This window comes from Hypanus sabinus, chromosome 21, assembly GCF_030144855.1.
Source record: "Hypanus sabinus isolate sHypSab1 chromosome 21, sHypSab1.hap1, whole genome shotgun sequence".
Taxonomy (NCBI): Eukaryota; Metazoa; Chordata; class Chondrichthyes; order Myliobatiformes; family Dasyatidae; genus Hypanus; species Hypanus sabinus.
In genome coordinates this window covers 26,251,022-26,266,882 of record NC_082726.1, presented here as the reverse complement: position 1 = coordinate 26,266,882, position 15,861 = coordinate 26,251,022, and the positions used below count along the sequence as shown (strand labels likewise).

At 45.7% G+C, this 15,861-nt stretch overlaps 1 long non-coding RNA gene across 1 annotated transcript in view; it reads left to right on the top strand.

Moving 5' to 3' along the window:
- LOC132378895 (uncharacterized) overlaps positions 1 to 15,507 on the top strand; it is a 36,112-nt gene extending 20,605 nt beyond the window's left edge. Inside the window, exons 2-3 of the long non-coding RNA XR_009507219.1 lie at positions 8,826 to 8,880; positions 13,600 to 15,507. This is a non-coding gene — a long non-coding RNA (uncharacterized LOC132378895). The remainder of the gene's footprint in view (positions 1 to 8,825; positions 8,881 to 13,599) is intronic.
- Positions 15,508 to 15,861: the final 354 nt, after the last annotated feature.

Genomic DNA, 15,861 nt, shown 5'->3' with positions numbered 1-15,861 from the left:
AGCCATGCCCAGGCACGGCGTACAGCACCACATCCCGACCCAGGGACCACCCTTCCATGCCCGTGCTCGGCGGTTTCCCCCGGACAAGCTCCGACTGGCGAAGGAGGAGTTCCAGAGGATGGAGGAATTGGGGATCATCCGGCGGTCCGACAGCCCATGGGCCTCCCCCCTGCACATGGTGCCCAAAGCGACGGGGGGCTGGAGACCGTGCGGCGACTACCGCAGGCTGAATGAGGCTACCACACCGGACCGCTACCCTGTGCCGCACATTCAGGACTTTGCGGCAAACCTGCATGGCGCATGGATCTTCTCCAAGGTAGATCTCGTCCGGGGATACCATCAAATCCCGATGCATCCTGACGACGTCCCCAAAACGGCTCTCATCACCCCATTCGGCCTTTTCGAGTTCCTCCGTATGCCGTTCGGCCTGAAGAATGCCGCACAGACGTTCCAGCGGTTAATGGACGCGGTGGGACGGGACCTGGACTTCGCGTTCATCTATTTGGATGACATCCTCATAGCCAGCGGCAGTCGTCAGGAGCATCTGTCCCACCTCCGTCAACTCTGCGCCCGACTGAGTGAGTACGGTCTTACAATCAACCCCGCCAAATGCCAGTTCGGACTCGATACCATTGACTTCCTGGGCCACAGAATTACTAAAGACGGGGCAACCCCTCTGCCCGCTAAGGTAGATGCGGTCCGCCACTTCCCCCGACCCACCACGATCAAAGGCCTTCAGGAATTCGTAGGTATGGTCAATTTCTACCGCCGCTTCCTCCCTTCAGCTGCCCGGATCATGCGCCCCCTGTTCGCCCTGATGTCGGGTCCGAGCAAGGACATTACCTGGGACGAGGAGTCCGCCGCCGCTTTCGTTCAAACGAAGGAAGCTTTGGCGGACGCCGCAATGCTAGTACATCCCAGAATGGACACCCCTACCGCCCTCACAGTGGACGCATCCAACACGGCAGTCGGTGGGGTGCTGGAGCAACTCATCGCAGGTCGCTGGCAACCCCTGGCGTTTTTCAGCAAACACCTGCGACCACCCGAGCTTAAGTACAGTGCTTTCGACCGGGAACTGTTGGCGCTCTACCTGGCAATCCGGCATTTCAGGTACTTCCTAGAAGGTCGGCCCTTCACCGCGTTCACGGACCACAAACCGCTTACCTTTGCGTTTACAAAAGCATCCGACCCCTGGTCATCCCGCCAGCAACGCCACCTGTCCTACATCTCTGAACACACGACGGATGTCCGGCACGTCTCGGGTAAGGACAATGTCGTGGCTGATGCGCTCTCTCGCCCTACCGTTCATGCCCTTTCCCAAGGGGTAGACTTTGAGGCACTGGCAGAGGCGCAGCAGGCGGATGAGGAGATTCCGAGTTACAGGACCGCAGTCTCCAGTCTGCAGCTCCAGGACCTCCCCGTGGGCCCGGGTGAGAGGACCCTACTCTGTGACGTCGCCACCGACCAGCCCCGTCCAGTCGTCCCGACAGCATGGCGGCGCCGCGTTTTCGACTCCATTCATAACTTGGCGCATCCCTCGATCCGGACAACTGTCCGGATGGTTTCCAGCAGGTTCGTTTGGCACGGACTGCGCAAACAGGTCAGTGAATGGGCCAGAACGTGCATGCACTGCCAGACGGCCAAGGTGCAGCGGCACACCAAAGCCCCACCGCAGCAGTTCCATCCCGCCCACCGGCGTTTCGACCACATTCATGTGGATATCGTGGGCCCCCTGCCAGTGTCGCGCGGAGCGCGTTACCTCCTGGCTATCGTGGACCGGTTCACAAGATGGCCAGAGGCGGTCCCGCTCACCGACACCACCTCCGAATCTTGCGCCCGAGCCCTGATCGCCACCTGGATATCTCGCTTTGGTGTACCAGCCCACATTACCTCCGACAGAGGCGCCCAGTTCACCTCCAGCCTGTGGTCAGCTATGGCCAGCCTTTTGGGGACTCAGCTGCACCACACAACTGCCTACCACCCACAGTCGAACGGGCTAGTGGAGCGTTTCCACCGTCACCTGAAGTCGGCCCTCATGGCCCGCCTGCGCGGAGCCAACTGGGCGGACGAGCTTCCCTGGGTCCTACTCGGCATCCGCACAGTGCCCAAGGACGACCTGCACGCCTCGTCGGCCGAGTTGGTATACGGCGCGCCCCTGGTCGTCCCCGGGGAGTTCCTACCAGCCCCAAGGGGGCGAGAGGAAGAACCCGCAGCAGTCCTGGGCAGACTACGCGAGAAGCTCGGTAACCTGGCCCCCATACCCACTTCACAGCATGGGCGGCACCCGACCTGCGTACCCAAAGACCTACAGAACTGTAAGTTTGTGTTTGTACGAAGGGGCGGGCATCGGCCACCGCTGCAGCGGCCATACGAGGGGCCGTTTATGGTGCTCCGGAACAACGGGTCCACGTTCGTGCTGGACGTTGGGGGGAAGGAGGAGGTTTTCATGGTGGACCACCTCAAACCGGCCCATGTGGACCTGGCGCAACCGGCCGAGTTTCCGGCGCCTCGGCGCAGAGGCCGACCTCCCCAGCAGGTTCTGGCCCAGACTGTGGACATTGGGGGGTGTATCGCCGGTTCTGGGGGGGGGTTATGTGGCGACCCATTTCCTAGCGTATCCGAACCGACTCACAATTAGATAGCCTACGGGGGTTTGCGAGCACAGAGCTTTGGAGCCTCTGCGCCATGGGGGGCCGATTGACAGAGGCTTAAAAGTGAGGCTGAAGTTTTCGAATAAAGTTTTTTCTTCGACTGCAGTTACCGACTCCGTGTCGTAATTTTAGTGCTGCGTGTAGCACACCGCTACAATATCACTACAACAGTTTTTGTTCACAGGGACAGGAAACCTCTTTTCCAAGAAAACTCTCACCAAATAATGAGCTTGATTTCAGACTAAGAATTATTTTCAAGGACTTTATTGCACACAGATCAAGTTGCTTTGCCCTGCCCATAGAATCTACTATGTAGGATAATCATGTTTTGCTAATTATGACACGTTAGTATAAAGCCATTGGTTTCTGTAAGTACTTCTAATTGCTCGCAAATGAACAGATGTTAAATATAAACCAGATTAATTGTATTTTGTGGTTTTGATTAACTACCATGCTTGTTTAAAAATCATATATGGAGTTGCATAGCAAGAAATCTTAATTCAGAAATGGATAAATAGCAGTATTTAAAGAGGGGGCATACAGAGATTAGGATTAAGTTTTAAAAACAAGAAATTCTGTGGATACTGGAAATTCAGAGTAACACAATGTTGGAGGAACTCAATAGGTTAAGCAGCGTCTCTGGAAAAGAATACAGTTGATGTTTTGAGACAAAACCTTTAATGTCACTGGGAAGGGAAGGGGGGGAGGAATAAGAATAAGGTGGGGAGAAGGGAAGGAGTAAAGCTTGGGTAACGGGTAAAGCCAGTTAAGGATGGGTGGGGGAAGGGGGTGAAGTGAGAAGCTGGGAGGTGATTGGTGCAGAAGGTGAAGTGCTGAAGAAATAGGAATCTGACTGGAGAGGAGGATTAAGACTGTTTTTTTTCCCCCAGTAGCAGAAGCAGGCTGCAAGGAAGGGTTCTCAGGATGGAGCAGAGGAAGTGTCTTAATGGAAGTAGCTGCTGATAGACTATGCCAAATACAGTAAAACTGCAGTACAACAATCTGCTGTCTTTCCATTTGGAAACCCAAATTGTTGGGCATTTGACTTGCCAGGAATTGTATGTCATTCTCCTTACAGACTTAGCAAGACCTTGGTTCCAGTGCTCCTTTTACACTTGGCAGTTTCACTAGGAATTTTATTGTCAAATCATAAACACAAAAAAAGTGAGCTTTAGTGGCCACTAAACTGCCACCAACAAAGTTAATTGGGCTGGATTATTGGGAATTTTACAATATTTTTCTTTGAAACATAGAAGAATTTCCAGCACAGAAATGAGCTGTTTGGCCCATCTGGTCTGTTCTGGTATTTGTACTGTGAAAACCAAAATTTCCTGAGTATCAGTATGGTCACATGTGATATCTTGCAAAGAAACAAGAAGTGTTGAGTACAGAAACAGGCCTTTTGTGTCTGCTACGCTAATCCTACTTGTCCTCTAGAATTGATGTAAAGACAGAGACTTGCAGTATCCCAAAGACTACTCATTCACCCGGTAATTTGACATACTATAGCTTTGTTTACATACATAGCAGCTTTGTTCCCTTAATAAGGGAAGAAGAGGTGTCCCCATTTCACAATGAGAGGAGAGACATAATAAACAACTCACTGGTATATGATGTTAAATGCCTACTATGTTGCTTTTTCCAAGCTCTGTGCCCAGAGAGTGGCCCCAGAAAGGCTCGGGTCTCTGGACACACAGCTCACAGCAGCTAACCCACTGCTTCTGATGTTCTGTGTTCTCCTGCAATGTCTCAGTCAGGGGCACCGGCCTAGAATCAGCCCATCTCCAGAGCCATGAAAATCTGGCACCCTGAAGGCACGCTGGTCTTCCAGGACATGTCCTTGGGATATCAAAAACTGGCCAGTCGCGAGACCCTGAGAGTGGGTCCCATTCCCGCAAAGAACCGAAGAAGTAGATGTTCATACCATCGGATTGGAAGTGGAATTAAAATGGGTGGCTACTGGGAGATCCAGCTTCTTCTGGCAGACAGAGCTTAGGTGCCCGGCAAAGTTGTCTCCCAATCTGTGTCTGGTCTCACTGATATATAAGAGGCAAAACCAGGAGCACCAGACACAGTATATGACCCAAATAGATTCACAGGTGAAATGTCACCTCACCTGGATGGATTGTTTGGGGCCATTTCCTACGCCTCCCCCCCCTCCCTTTTTGATCTCTCTGTCTTTGTGTCTGGAGACAGCTTATCCACTATTATAAACCCACAGACTCTCACAACTACTTGGACTATACCTCTTCCCACCCTGTTACTTGTAAAAACACCATCCCCTTCTCAATTCCTCTGTCTCTGCCACATCTGCTCTCAGGGTGATGCTTTTCATTCCAGAATGAAGGACATGTCCTCCTCCTCCAAAGAAAGGAGTTTCCCTTCTGTTACGTACTGTTACGGATTCAGGCAACAATAAATATATGAGTCAGGCAAGGGTTTTTTTATAACAAATAACATGTTTATTAAACACTGAAAACAAACCCCCCAAAAGTAAACAAAACATTAACGTAACCGAAAATCAGCTGCTGTGCGGCTGATTACACAGTTCTTAAAGCAAGGAAGCTTAAACAGTTCTTAAAGCGACATTGCAAAAACAGTTCTTTAAAGTGGTATTGCCAAAAGTTCAAAATGCTCACAGTCCATTTAAGGGAGAGACTTTTTAAGACGATTTGAATTCTCTTTTACGTCATGTTGCTTCGGTTCCCAAATCGAACTTTTTCCCACAAAGAATTTACGTAACGAAACGGTTTAAAGGCACTGACCTTTCCTTTAAAACACTGTTCTCAATCCTTTCTGCTATTTTGCAGGGATTAACACGAGAACAGTCAACAAATTCCTTCCGAATAAGGATCAAACAAGGTCGAACCCGTTTCACCATCGAAATCGATTCTCCTCGATCTTCTATCTCCCGAACTCCAATCTTCACTCTCCACTGATTCTTAACTAGCAGTATTGTAAAGAAAATGCTGGCAATGACCTTTTAAACTTTAGGCATTAAATAAAACTTCATCTTTCAACTAAACTGCATCATCACATTAAATCATGCAGTGGCATGAAGTCAACATGGCAAATCCAGCCACGAACTGCCCCTCCTCGCAGGGAGGGGTCCTCCTTTTATATCCTGTTTTTAAAAAAAAACAAAAAAAAACCTGTCACATGACCTCTATTGGCGGGAAAATGACGTCACTCCACCATCACAAGACCATTACCTCAAGTCCAGTACAGCTTCAACCCCAGTCACGTGACAAGGGTACCACTGTCACGTGTCACGAGTACGTAACAGTACCCATGGGTATCTTGTACTTGTCACGTGACAGTGGTGTTGAAGATCTCTGGCCCTAAGGTAGTGGTCTTGTGATGGTGGAGTGACGTCATTTTCCTGCCAGTAGAGGTCATGTGACAGTTTTTTTTTCACAGGGTATAAAAGTAGGACCCCTCCCAGTGAGGAGGGGCTGTTCGTGGCTGGATTTGCCATTTTGACTCCATGCCACTGCGTGGTCCAATATTATGACACATTTTGGTTGAAAGGTGGAGTTTTATTTAATGCCTAAAGTTTAAAAGGTCATTGCCGGCAGTTTCTTTATAATACTGCCAGTTAAAAATCAGTGGAGAGTGAAGATCGGAGTTTGGGAGCCAAAAGATTGAGGAAAGTCGATTTCGATGGTGAAACAGGTTAGACCTTGTTTGATCCTCATTCGGAAGGAATTTGTTGGCTGTGTCTGTGTTAACCCCTGCAAATAATAGCAGAAAGGGTTGGGTACAGTTTTGTAAAGGAAAGGTCAGTACCTTTAAGCCGTTTCATCTTTATCTTCGTAAATTCTCCAGGAAAAGTATAGTTCGACTGGGAACTGCAGCAACACGACGTGAAAGAGAATTTAAATCGTCTAAAAAGTCTCTCCTTTAACGGACTGTAAGCATTTTGAACTTTTGCAGTACTACTTTGAAGAACTGTTTTCGCAACATCGCTTTAAGAACTGTTTTCACTTTATTCCTTTAAGAACTGTTTAAGCTGCCGCACAGCAGCTGATTTCCGGTTACATTAGTTGTTTGTTTACTTTTTTGGGGGGGGTTGTTTTTCAGTGTTTAATAAATGTTTTATTTGTTATTTAAAAAAAAACCCTGCCTCACTTATACATTTATTGTTGCTGAATCCGTAACACTTCCTCTACCATCAATACTGCCCCAATCACATCTCTTCTATTTCATGCATGTCTGCTCCCACTCCATCCTCTTTCCTCTTGCTGCCCCTACTAGGTTCCTCATCCTCACTTACCACCCCACCAACCTTTGCGTCCGGCACTTAATCATCCACAACTTCTGCTATCTTCAACAGGATCCCACCACCAAGCACATCATTCTCTCCTCCCCCCCCCCCCCCCCCCACTTTCTACTTTCCACAGGCATGGCTCCCTACTTGACTCCCAAACAGTCCTTCAGGATGACGTGACCTGTGAGTTTGTGTCATATACTGTGTCCGGTTCTCCTGGTGTGTGGCCTCCTGTATATGGTGAGACCTGACGTAGATTGAAAGAGACCACTTCCCGAAGCATTTATGTTCTGTCCACCAGAAGAAGCAGGATCTCTCAGTAGCTAACCATTTTAATTCCACTTCCTATTTCCTTCCGATAAGTCTATCCATGGACTCGTCTACTTGTCCCAATGAGGCCACACTCAGGTTGGAGAAACAACACCTTGTATTCCGTCTGGGTAGCCACCAACCTGATGGCATGAACATCAATTTCTCGAACTTCAGATAATCCCCCCCCACTTCACCATTCCCCATCCCCTTTTCCCTCTCTCACCTTGCCTGCCCATCACCTCCCTCTGGTGCTCCTCCCTCCTTTACATTCTTCCATAGCCTTCTGTCCTCTTATATTAAATTCCTGATTCTCTGATTTCTCCCTTCTCCGGCCCTGTATCTCTTTCACCAACTTCCCAACTCTTCACTTCACCCCACCCCCTCCTGGTTTCACCTATCACTTTGTGCTTCTCCCTTCTCTCCGCCCACCTTTTAACTTTGTTTTTCATCTTTTTTTCTCCATTCCTGCTGAAGGGTCTCGGCCTGAAATGTTGACTGTACTTTGATGCCGCCTGCCCTGCTGAGTTCCTCCAGCATTCTATGTGTGTGGCTTGGATTTCCAGCATCTGCAGATTTCCTCTTGTTTGTAATTGTATTTTGGTGTTGATTTGGAATAGTGAAATTTGAGTTCGGGTGTTCCTTTAATTAGAGGTGTGCACTGCTTAACTTCCATTTGGACAACGTCCAATCACATATACATCCGTAGTCCCGATTGGAGAATGTGACATAGCAGACGTAACCAATCTCGTGTGTCTCTTGAGTGTAGTAGCGTTATCTCTGTTTAATTTTCTTTTGAAAATATTACCATAAGGTGCATCATGGCTTCCAAATACAGTAAAACCACTCCTGGTAATAGCAGAAGCAAGAGGCAAAGGAAGAGTATTGATTTGGAAGTGAAACAAAAGGTTATTAAACAACATGAAGGTGGAAAACCACTGAATGCTATTGCTCGGGATTTAGGCACGTCGCACTCGACAATCACAACGATCCTGAAAAACAAAGAAAAAATTCTCGAAGCTAAATCAAGCTAAGTTAAAGAATCGGCTTCACTGAAAACTATAAGGCTGACAAAATGCAAGAGGGACCTATATCGGATTTGGAGAAATTGCTAATGATATATTCCTGAAGAAGCCAACTTCTCCTGAAGAAGTGGAACACTGAAGAAGTTGAGAACAGTGATGTGGATGATCCTGATCCCCTCTGATAAACTGTGTGAGATATAGGCTAAGAAAGTGTTTACATAAAAGTTTAAAAAGTGAAAAAAATTAAAAAGTTTAAAATGAAATAAAAAAATATAGTGTGCATTATAGCGTACAGTATACCATTTTGGTGTAAGTTCTTGGCCATGTAGTCGATACAAGTACACTACAGTACTCTGTATAGGTTTGCTAAGTATATAATATGGTGTTCACACAACGTCCAAATCACATAAAATTTGATTTCACAGAGTGTATCATGGATGTTAAACGACACATACCTGTAACTGTAATTTGCAGTGAAATGATTTGTGATAGTTAAGTAAATTTTATAATTCAGCTGGAGTTCTGATTTGGCTCTTGCATTTCATAGCCTTATTGTTTTCTGTTTTACAGGTTAGAACGTGTAACTCCAAAAGACAGAACGCAGATACTATTTAAAGTATGGCAGGTATGGGTATATATTGTAAGTCATGTTCAAGTTGCTGAAAAGAATCTACATTTCCTGGAAACACAAAGGACTAAATCATCGTAAAGTAACATTTGACATAACTTGCATCTCACATTAAATGCAAATTTTACACTCAGTGGCCACTTTATTAGGCACACCTCATTAATCCAAATATCTATTCTGCTATTAATGTGATAGCAATTAGCTGCATAAAAGTATGCAGACATGGTCAAGAGGTTCAGTTGATGTTCAGACCAAACATCAGAATGGGGAAGAAATGTGATCTAAGTGACTTTTGATTGTGGAGTGACTGCTGCTGCCATTTGGGGTGGTTTGAGTATATCAGAAACTTCTGATCTCCCGATATTTTCACACTTCAGTCTTGAGTTTACTGAGAATACTACAAAAAAACAGCCATTGAATAGTGGCTCTAAAGGAGAAAATGCCTTGTTAAAGAGAGGGGTTGGAGTGAAAATGCAGAATGACCGGACTGGTTCAAGCTGACTGGAAGGCAACAGTAACTCAGATAACCACTCATTTCAACAGTGGAGTGCAGAAGAGCATCTACAACCACACGTTTTGGATACTGTTGATGGAGATGACCTACCAGGAACAAGTTGCAGTGGTCCTGTCTCTGGCACTGAGGTTGGACCCTCGACTAGGAAGGGGAGGAGGGAAGAGAAGAGAGCGGTAGTGATAAGGGATTCTATAGTCAGTGGGGTGGATAGGAGATTTTGTGGGGAAGATCGGGAGTCTCGGATGGTATGTTGCTTCCCTGGTGCCGGGGTCCGAGACATCTCAGATCGGGTGCAGGTTATTCTTTAGAGGGAGGGCAAGAATCCAGATGTTGTGGTCCATGTAGGGACCAATGACGTAGGTAGGATGAGTGAGGGGGTCCTGCGTAGGGAGTTAGGTGTGAAGCTGAAGAGCAGGATGTCGAGGGTAACAATCTCAGGATTTCTACCTGTGCCGCGTGTGAGTGAGGCAAGGAACAGAAAGATTATACAGATTAATATGTGGCTGAGAGGATGGTGCAGGAGGGAGGGCTTCAGGTTTTTAGATAATTGGGCTTTGTTCCAGGGAAGGTGGGATCTGTTCCGAAGGGACGGTTTACACCTGATCTGGAGCGGTACTAACATTCTTGCAGGGAAGTTTGCTAGTGCTTCTTGGGGGGGGGGGGGGTTTAAACTAAATTTGCAGGGGGTGGGGATCCAGAATGTGAGAGAGGATAGCAAGAGGAAGAATAAAGGACAGGTGGGGACTGCACGGTTCCGGAATATTAAGTGTGTAGTAGAGAAAGGTGAGGTGGAACAAGTGATAAGGAGGACCCATGTACAGAGGGATGGTCTGATGGAACATGGAGTTAAATGTGCAGAAAGAATAAGTAAATTTAGGAAGGACAACAAAATTCTAGGGGCGTAGATCCCGATGAGAGCTCAGGGAGCTGGGTTAAGCACAATAGGCAGCAATTCAAACAGAGAGGAGAAATAGGCTAAAAATTCTATATCTGAATGCACGAAGTGTCAGAAATAAGGCGGATGAGCTTGAAGCTCAGGTGTGAATGGGTAGCTATGATGTTGTTGGGATAACGAAGACATGGCTGCAGGGAGATCAGACCTGGGAAATGAATGTACAAGGGTATACTTGCTATCGTAGGGACAGAAATGTGGGCAGAGGGGGTGGGGTGGCCCTGTTGGTGAGGAATGAGATTCAGTACTTTGCAAGGGGGGGGACACAGGATCAGGAGAAGTAGAGTCTGTGTGGATAGAACTGAGGAACAGTAAGGGCAAAAGGACCCCAATAGGTGTTGTCTACAGGCCACCAAGGTGCAGGTTGAATAGAGAGTTAACATTGGCATGTGGCAAAGCTAATGTCGCAGTAGTTATGGGGAATTTCAGCATGCAGGTGAACTGGGAGAATCAGGTTGGTGCTAGACCCCAGGATAGGAAGTTTGTAGAGTGCCTACGGAATGCATTCTTGGAACAGCTTGTACGAGAGCTGATCAGGGACAAGGCTATTCTGGATTTAGTGTTGTGTAATGAGCAGGATTTCATAAGCGATCTTGAAGTAAAGGAGCCATTAGGAGGTAGTAACCATAATATAATAAGTTTTTAGCTGCAATTTGAGAAGGATAAGGGTAGCTCAGAGGTGTCAGTGTTGCAGTTGAACAGGAGCCTTGAGGGAGGAGCTGGCCAAAGTTGACTGGACGGATATCCTAGCAGAAAAGACAGTGGAACAGCAATGGCAGGTATTCTTGGGAATAATGCACAAGGTGCAAAATCAGTTCATCCCCCGGAGAAGGAAGGATTCAAAGGAAGGGGCCACAGTGGTTGACAAAGGAAGTCAGAACTTGCATAGTATTAAAAGAAAAAGGAAGTATGATAGAGCTAAGGTGAGTGGGAGGAGAGATGATTGGGAAGTTTTTAAGGAACAACAGAACTTAACTAAAAAGACAATATGGGGAGAAAAAATGAGGTACGAACGCAAGCTAGCCAGGAATATAAAGGAGGATAGCAAAAGCTTTTTTAGGTATGTGAAGAGAAAGAAGATAGTTAAGAACAATGTTGGGCCCTTGAAGAATGAATTGGGTGAAATTGTTATGGGAAACAGAGAAATGGCAGAAGAATTTAATAAGTACTTTAAATCTGTCTTCACTAAGGAAGACACAAGCAATCTCCGAGATGTATGGATGGGCCAAGGACATAGGGTAACAGAGGAAATGAAACATATTGACATCAGGAAGGAAACAGTGATGAGTAGACTGATGGGACTGAAGGCTGACAAATCCCCAGGTCCAGATGGTCTGCATCCTAGGGTACTAAAGGAGGTGGCCCTGGAAATTGTGGATGCATTGGTAATCATTTTCCAATGTTCCTTAGATTCAGGATCAGTTCCTGAGGATTGGAGAATGGCTAATGTTATCCCACTTTTTAAGAAAGGAGGGAGGGAGAAAACAGAGAACTATCGTCCTGTCAGCCAAACATCAGTAGTGGGGAAGATGCTAGAGTCCATTATTAAAGATGAAATAGTGGCATATCTAGATAGCAGTGATAGGATTGGGCTGAGCCAGCATGGATTTACCAAGGGTAAATCATGCTTGACTAATCTGTTGGAGTTTTTCGAGGATGTAACCAGGAAGTTAGATGGGGGAGATCCGGTGGATGTAGTGTACCTCGATTTTCATAAGGCATTTGATAAGGTCCCACATAGGAGATTGGTGGGTAAAATCAAAGCTCATGGCATTGGGGGGAAGACATTGACATGGATAGAAAACTGGTTGGCAGATAGAAAGCAAAGGGCAGCGGTGAATGGGTGTTTCTCGGAATGGCAGGTGGTAACTAGTGGGGTGCCACAGAGCTCGGTGTTGGGAACACAGCTGTTGACAATTTACGTCAATGATTTAGATGAAGGCATTGAGAATAACATCAGCAAATTTGCTGATTATACTAAGCTGGGTGGCAGTGTGACATGTGATGAGAATGTTAGGAGAATTCAGGGTGACTTGGATAGGCTGGGTGAGTGGGCAGATACTTGGCAGATGACATTTAATGTGAATATGTATGAGGTTATCTACTTTGGGAGTAAGAACAGGAAGGCAGATTATTACCTGAACGGTGTAGAGTTAGGTAAGGGAGAAATACAAAGAGATCTAGGAACCCTTGTTCATCAGTCACTGAAGGTGAATGAGCAAGTGCAGCAGGCAGTGAAGAAAGCTAATGGAATGTTGGCCTTTATTACAAAGGGAATTGAGTACAAGAGCAAGGAAATTCTTTTGCATTTGTACAGGGCCCTGGTGAGACCACACCTGGAGTATTTTGTTCAGTTTTGGTCTCCAGGGTTAAGGAAGGACACCCTGGCTGTAGAGGAAGTGCAGCGTAGATTCACAAGGTTAATTCCTGGGATGTCCAGACTGTCTTACACAGAGAGGTTAGAGAGACTGGGCTTGTACACGCTGGAATTAAGGTGATTGAGAGGGGATCTGATTGAAACATATCAGATTATTAAGGGATTGGACAAGATAGAGGCAGGAAATATGTTCCAGATGCTGGGAGAGTCCAGTACCAGAGGGCATGGTTTGAGAATAAGGGGTAGGTCATTTAGGACAGAGTTAAGGAAAACTTCTTCTCCCAGAGAGTTGTGGGGGTCTGGATTGCACTGCCTCGGAAGGTAGTGGAGGCCAATTCTCTGGATGCTTTCAAGAAGGAGCTAGATAGGTATCTTATGGATAGGGGAATCAAGGGATATGGGGACAAGGCAGGAACCGGGTATTGATAGTAGCTGATCAGCTATGATCTCAAAATGGCGGTGCAGGCTCGAAGGGCCGAATGGTCTACTTCTGCACCTATTGTCTATTGTCAATATGTCAAACCTCGAAGTGGATAGGCTATAGCAGCAGAAGACCACAGTGGATTCCACTCCTGTACCTAATAAAGTGGCTACTCAATTCATGTCTAATATTTGCTGTGAAGCTTAAATAAGTTTTTAACTATTTTCTCCCAGTTACTTGCTCCCTAAGCATAATTGAAATGTTTGTAAATTGTACTGCTTGCATTCAGTTGCAGTCACGTGAGACCTTTGAATATTTCAATCTAATTTGTTCTTCTGTTTCCTGAACCACTGCTATCCCCTAGAGCCAGAAATTATGTTGATTACTCAGAGGGGAGTTGACTTTTAAATTGGTGACAGCACTTATTCTTTTGTTGCATGTTTTCTACATAGAGTGAGCACTTCAAACAAAACATTTCCTGGGAGTTTCCAGTTCTTCAGTGCTTAGTTAACAGAAACTGCCACTTAAATTACTACATTGTACAAAACTCTTATCTATGTTTATTCATACAAAAGTATACTTGAAGTTTTTTTGATGGTTTAAAAACAAACCACATGAGATGCCATGTGGCAATTTCTCTCTAGTGATCGCTGTGTAAAATATCCATTTATATATTTTGGAATTAATGATCTACACTACTGTACTTTTGGTTTCATTTTTTAAATGCTGAATGAGCTTAGTATATCATGCCAAGTAAAACTGGAATCAATATTCTGCATTTTTATTCCATGTTCACAATTGTATTTCTGCTTATGAACAATGCAGCACTAACCACAACTGCACTAAAATTGATGTAAATTGATGATATCGCACTTTTATCATTAGAACAGTTTTGAAAACTTCTTGAAAGCATCTTTGCAGGAAATGCTCTGTTCCTAGTGTGGCCAATAAACTTATGAACTCAAGTTGTGTCATTGCTGTACTAATTTTTTTTTAAATTTTTTTATTAGTTTTTCAAAACATTTTACAAATTAAAAACCCCAAATCCCAATGAGGAACATTAAAACAGTGCAAAATTAAGAATACAATCACAATATGCTACAAAGGAAGAGAATTTAACAAAAAAAAGCACCTACATTAAAGACAAGTAAGCTTAGTATCCTCCCCAAGCCCCACAACACAAGAAAAAACAACAGCAACTCCAGACCAACCACAACAAAATATAGAGACAGGACAGCCAAACTCCCAGACTGTGAATACACTCAGCAACAGAGGATAATAATGCCTTCTACCAGAAAAAAAATAAGGAGCTAAAAGCAAGGGACCGAAAAGAAAAAAAAAACCCTAGTCAAGAGGAAGGTTATGAAAGTACTCGATAAAAGGTCCCCAGACCTTATGGAACTTTAGATCTGAATTGAGAACTGAATAATGAATTTTTTCGAGGTCCAAGCAGGCCATGATGTCGTTAAGCCATTGAGCATGAGTGGGCGGGACAACATCTCTCCATCTGAGGAGGATCAAGCGTCTAGCCAGGAGAGAGGCAAAGGTCAGACCCAGACATAAATCTGTCTCACCCCAAAAACCGAACAGAGCAATTAAGGGGTTTGGTTCTAGGTGCTGATTCAGAATACACGATAACATAGTGAAGACATCTTTCCAGATGTAAAGGGGGTTTCTTCTTTTTTTTGTTACTGTTGGGAAAGGGTTTCTTTTTGTTAACTAGCAGGAATGCTAATTTACTGATAACGAAAATGGTATTCCTTTGTAAACCAAATGGGGATTAATGTTCTTTCTTCTGAGTCTGTAAGCTTTTGTTGACGGGCTTTTGGGCAGATCGGCGCGAGGGGGTCGAGAGAGAGGACGCAATGCTCTAAGCTGGGCGAGGATAGGACCCCAAAGGGGGGTCCGAGGCCGGGAGATTCTCCGGGGGGGGAATGAAGCTAGATGTGCTTGGTTGACCACTCGGAGGGTCCTGAGCTGTTTGGAGAGTCGAGGAGTTCGGAGGGTCCTGAGCTGCGAGTCGAGGAGTTCGGAGGGGATCGAATGGTGGCCAGAAGACTTCAGTAATTGAGCTCCAACGGCTGTGCACGAAGTGGTTTGGACTTTGATAAGTTTGGCGCCTTTTCTTTAATTTTCTCTTCATATATACTGTATCGTTATTAATCACTTAGTTATAGTAACCTTTATAAATTGTACTCATTTAATCGCATATGGTGTACTGTCTGTTTTTGGGCGAGGCGGGGACATCACACAGCATCCACACCAGCTGATCACCCAGTTTGGCGGGGCCGATGGCTGCTCCCCCTAGACGAAACGAGCTGAGCCAGCCTGAGGCGACCCAGGGGGTTACACAGAATTTCTCCAAGCTAGGACAGAACCAGTACATATGGATGAGAGAGGCCACGCCCCTCTTGCATTTATCACAGAGCGGACTAGAATAATCACAGAGCTAGGGTAGAATCGAGATAGTTTAGATTTAGACATATGGGCTCTATGAACAATCTTAAACTGTAAAAGGCAGTGGTGAGCACAAAGAGAGGTTGAGTTAACCGATTTGAGAACTGAATCCCAGCTCTCCTCAGATAAGGAGATATTTAACCCAGGCCATTTTGATTTTATCCATGGGGGCCCATCGTAAAGCTGCTAATTTATCTCGGATGATTGATATTAAGCCTTTACCTAGTGGATTCATGGAAAGAAATAGGTCCATAGCA